Genomic DNA, 5938 nt, shown 5'->3' on the forward strand with positions numbered 1-5938 from the left:
GCCTGTTTTGGCAGTCGAGCCACCTCCTTCTCGGTGGTGATCGAGCAACAAGCCGACGGTCTTCGACTGGCTTTGTTCCCTTGCCCACTGTCTCCTGTGTCTGGGCGCCATAGGGCACTCTGTATCATAGGGAGGCATGATCTCCACTCCTGCACCACCCTGCTCTGATCTTTTTCAATAGGCATTCATAAGGAAAGGATGCAATTTCCAAATCATAGAGAACTAAGAAGAAGACCCAAGTCATATCAGGTTTCTTCTTGAGCAAGATTGCTTTGGATTTGGATGTCACGCCATGTAAGATCCATAAATTTTGTGAATTTTTAATCAAAATAAAGAAAATTTCTATGTGGCAAATTCAATTTATGTTTAACTGAAAATAGTGGTTAGTTGGGTGACTTATTTATTTTGGCTAATTAGGATTAATTAGCATTTGTTGGATTTAATATTAAGTGTTTATTTATTAATTATAATTAATTAGTGCTTATTTGGTAATTAACAACCAGTTAATTGTAAACTATGCTTAATTAATATTAAGTGCTAGAATTTAAGTTAAGTAGAATTTATTAAATATTAAAAGGATTTTAATATTCTTTTCAGAGTTTGGATCTAGGTTGTATTTGGACTCAACCAGATTTGGATCCATATGTGGGCCCAATGTCAAAGTCGACTTTTAGAGAAGGACCAAGTCGCAAAGACAAACAAGGAAAAAAAGAGAGAAATAAACAACAAAAGATAGTAATTACTAGAAATAATTACATAATTAAAATCATGTTTTTGCCAAGATCTAAATCTCTTCTTTGAAAAAACACTTTTTTCATAAACCATCATAGAATTTACTAAAACCAATTTTATTTCAGATCTATTAAATCTTTATAAACATCAAATTCAATATCATATATCATTTAATCATTCATACAAATCAGTAGTATGCACAACTAAAATTGATTTGCATCTAATCTACAATACTATACGTTTTTTTCAAAAAACAATTTTGGTAAAACCCTGAATCTGATCTTGTTTTGAAAGAAATCGATATTTTTAAAACATATTAGTATGAGGTATGTCAAATAAAGACATTTAAAACCTCTCTAATATAAGATTTATGACTGATCCACCATGGATCTTGATTTTGCATTCTCTATGTACTTAAAATCCATTTTCAAGCCTATACAATAGAGGTACCTACTTTGAATGTGAATTCCAACGGTTTGAATGCCTCGTCCTCTTGATGAAACCTCGGTAAGCAACTTCAATGGATGTTGAAACTTGCTCCACAACCTTGAAGGAGAAGAGAGAGGGTGAAGAAGAAGCAAGAAAGGGAGAGTGAAGAATAGAAAAAGAGAAGGATATGGTGGGATGCCCCCCTTTTATGAATTTTGGGGACTTTCTAAGGCAAGTCATTGGGCTTGCCTTAGCTTCCTAAATGGCAATGGGAAGAGGGCTGGTTTACCCTCCCTTTCTTGCCTCTTTCCTATTTCCAAAAAAACTCTCACAAACCCTATTTCCAAAACTTGCCTTTTTGCTAATTTTTTTTCTTCCTTCTTCTTTCTTTCTTTCTTTTTTTTCTTAATTTTTTTTTTCAGCAAGTAAGGACGTCCCATGTGAATCCCTTCTTGCCTTGGTTGTCTCTTGACATCCACATTGGTTTCAAGGCTTTTCAAACCAAGCCTCGATTCCAATATGGCAAGTTTTGACTTTTCTATCTATGATTATTTACTTGATTTTTTTTTCAAATGAGGTTTAATTCTAAGAAATCCAAAATTCAGCCAAGAGGAGTGGGCCCACCTAGGAAGACATCCCACCCTCTTAGGCTAACTTGCTTAATTAAATAATTAATTATATTTATTTAATTATGTTAAAACCAAATATTTTTAAATTAGATCTTGGATATATATTAAGTCTTGGATTTCATACCATATCCAAATCCAATATATTTTCAAACCTAATTCTGACCCAAACCCACGTACTAAATCAAAATTTAAGTGAAATTAATTCTAAAATCAAATTAAATTTGAATTCTAGTTAAATTTTAATTTATACAAATCTAACCCAAAGTTAAATTCGAATTTCATTTTTACTTTGGATAAAATTCTAATTCTCTTGAAATTATATTTCTAATAAATGTACCACACCAATTCTAATTCACATGCATATTTAAATAAATAAATGTCATATTTAAGATAATAAATTATCTTTATTTATTTAAATAATTGTCAAAAAATTTGCAAGTATTACAATGGATTGCCCGCTTTGGATATCTTGTCTCTTAGGCACATTGGGAAAAGAATTTATGTAGCATAATAAACACCCATCGTGACCTCTTTAAATACGATGATTATACTTGAGTACCCGAGGATGTTAATTAAGAGAAACAAGATATGCATTGACCTTGAAAATGTTATTTATGCTTTAGTCTTGATATAATATTTGTCATCTGCATTGATGTTGTGATACATATTGCTAATTACATTAATATTGTGACACATGTTTACTCTTTATTTCAGTTATAACATGGTATGTTAAATTGTTAGATTGTGATATCATGACCATGATGATTGTTCTAACATGTTCAATATTATTGTTATTGGTATAAACTTACTTGCTCGTAAGAGTCTTATCTTATTTCATGAAGATAAAAGTGATGAATGAATGATGGTGTGATGGCGCAATGTGGTGGTGAGACCAGGGATCATGTTTTATCTTTTTATCAATCTTAGGATTTTTGTATCTTAGTTAGACTGAGATATTTTATGATTCATATGTATGGACATGGTCTAATAATTTTTTATACATTTTAATCTATGTTGCATGGCATTTTATTTCAATAGAGTAGGATTCCTGATGGAATCTTTTAATGTGCGGACCTGGATCCAAGTCCAAATCAGAGTTGGACCCAGTTCAGTTCAGAGTTATTAGTTTCTGTAACCCGCCCAAGGTTGTCTGATTAGAAAACCAAAAACTATTTCCATTGTGTATCCATCCTTTCATTCGAGTTGAATTATATTTAAAAAAAAATGATTGCAAATTTTCACTTATTTTAAATTGAAAATTCTGGGGCGCTACAACCCTAGTCCCTTCTAGACTCGAATCTGCTAGCATAACTACATCCCAAGCATGATCTAATATAATCTCGACAAGGTTTTCAGGCTCTAGTAGTAGATTTTCTTGTAGAGAAAGGGGTTTTCCTAAAAAAAAAAGAATCTTGGAATAAAGATTGCAAGAAAAGTGAAATCTTGGAATAAAGATTCCAAGAAAGAAGGTTTCTTTGGAAAAGGATTAAAAAACCAAAATATTGAAAAGAAAAAAAACAAGAAAGATGAGAATCTTGATAAAAAATTAACGAAGGTATAGAGTTTTACCTCATGCCCCTCCCTGGATGTGTAGGTTGACTTAATCTGAGCTTTTGAGCAGCACTTTGGGGCAAAAAGATGAAAAAGTGGGAAAAAATGGGAGAGGGAAAGGAAGGTTTTGAGAACCTAAAAGATGAAATCTCCCCCCCCCCCCCCCCCCCCCCCCCAAACTCTTTAAAACGTTGAAAAGGTGATCACAAAGGAGTTGCCACCATCCTCTAAAGGGAAGCTGGCCGCAAACAGCGAGCAGCAAGACCCAGTCTTGTCACCAGTTAGGCTGGCTGCAGTCGGTCCTGCAGTGAGCACGGTGTTTTAGGCGTATCTCCCAAACAGTGTATCAGATCGATGCACAATTTGATGCGTTAGAAATGTAACATCCTTGTCTTCAAAATCTCTTTTTGGGTGTCAAACCAAAATCAGACGTTTGGTTAGTCAAAATGCACTCAAATTCGGGCCTATTTTTTTAAAAATAGGTTTTTTTATGAACTTAGAGTTGTTTTGCTTGTAAACATTCCACTCTGATGTCGGATAATTTTTATTTGGTTAAAAAGTTTGAAATCTTTTGAGGATATTGTTTTCTAGGCCAAATACAGCGAAAAATTTGTTTTTTTTTGTTAAAATAAGTCAAAACACCTTTGAAAAGCATGATTGTTTGAAATTTTGAGCTTTTTGTGGGATTTTCAGTAAAGTCTCTGGACTTTTGAAATCATCTTTTTGGTGGTTTTTGTGCCTAAAATTGTTCATCAACCTGCTACAATGTAGGGGTGGCAATTTCTGACATGACCCGCCAACCCTCCTCTTAGGCGGGTTCGGGTTGGGCTTAAGCCAACTCGTTTAATAAACGGGTCGACCCGCGTAACCCGTTTATCAAACAGGTCGGGTTCGGGTTGGGGGTATGCCAACCCGCCAACCCGGCTGACCCGTTTAATAAACGGGTTAGGCGGGTGGGTCAACCCGCCAACCCGTCTGCCCGACCCGTCAACCCGTCAACCCGACACGCCAACCTGCCTACCTGCCAACCCGATCCGTCAACCCGCCAACCTGAAAACCCGTTTACCCGACCCAACCCATTTATTAAATGGGTTGGCGGGTCGTGTCGGGTTACCCGTTTATTAAACGGGTCGGGTTCGTGTTTGCCACAGCCGACCCGTTTAATAAACGGGTCGGGTTTGGGTTGAGGTATGCTGACCCGCCAACCCGACCCCTACTACAATGAATTCCTTCTTTCCTTGTGACAAAAATACTTTAAGTTCAAAACTCTTTGGCATGTGCACAAACTATCCGATGTTTGACAAGTTATCTAAGTGACTCTAATGTGTGAAAAATACTTCAAGTTCAGAACTCTTTGGCATGTGCACAAACTATCTCATTTTCGACAAGCCATCGAAGTGACTCTAATGTGTCGGGGTCAACATGTGTTAGTTGAAAACCCAAAAAAAATTAGGTATCAATACCTCAATATGGAACCAATGATGGCTTGAACCACCACAAGAATGGATACAAGGCAGAAGTCTTCAATGTTGTCCACTCCTTCAAGCCTGGGTACTAGGGCCACCTCAAATTTGTTGGACTTGAGCAAAAATATACTGCGGATGACATTTGTGAGGCCTGTGTGCGTGGAGGACCAAAACCATTGAAGAAAATAAGTGCTTTTAGCTTCCCAAGGGACCAAACTGCTGCTCTGATCTAAGTCAAATGGGACTTGTTTGGTGGCCTGTCCGCTGCGCGATTTGGGATGGCGGGGCCACAAATCACGCAGTTGCCACGTGTCCGCCGCATCCCAGTTGATTACAACTTTGAAACTTGTCGGTGATTCCTTTTTCTTTTTAATGTTTGTGTGCATAAATGAGCCTGTTCGAGCTTGACTCAGCGGATTTAGTGTCCAAATTATATTATTTTAACTCAAAAAAAAAATTGGTAAATGAGCTTGCTCGAGATTGGCTCCTTTAGCTCAAGCTCGGCTCTACTCAACACAAGAAACAAGCCAGGCTTGAACTCCCTCTAGTTAGTTTGTTTGGCATGTTTACCAGCTCTAACCTTCAAAGTCCAAACCCACTTTCAAATGCAGTTCCAAAACAAGCTTAGACAATAGTTAACCCATTGCGGGTTAACCCACTGTTTTAGGCAAGCAATGACTCGATCATGTGTTTCCCCAAGTTCAGCTTGACACCTAACGTTGCATCCCCTTGTCTACCGGAAAAAATTTTAAAAAAAAATCCATTTTACAAAAGTGAACGTACTTGATGTTCTTTTATTTGTTTTATTTCGTTTACTGATCTAATAATATTTTGGTTACACATTGAACCTCTAGAAAACAATACAACTACAACTACAACTACGCCTTCATCCCAAAACAATTGGGGTCGGCGATATGAACCAAAAAAGTAGTTTTTGGAGGACGCCTTTGATTCCCAGTTGACATTTACTTATCCTACCAATTGATAGTCTCAACATCCCTAAAAGTATTTTGGTTGCACAGTTTGATAAATCATTAGGCACTACGGCGAAATAGGAATATTCAAGAGTAAAAGCATTTCCATTTTGTCACACAGGAGAGAGAGAGAGAGAGAGAGAGAGAGAGAGAGAGG

The sequence above is a fragment of the Nuphar pumila genome, chromosome 15 (genome assembly GCF_984573655.1).
Source record: "Nuphar pumila chromosome 15, dmNupPumi1.hap1.1, whole genome shotgun sequence".
Classification (NCBI taxonomy): Eukaryota; Viridiplantae; Streptophyta; class Magnoliopsida; order Nymphaeales; family Nymphaeaceae; genus Nuphar; species Nuphar pumila.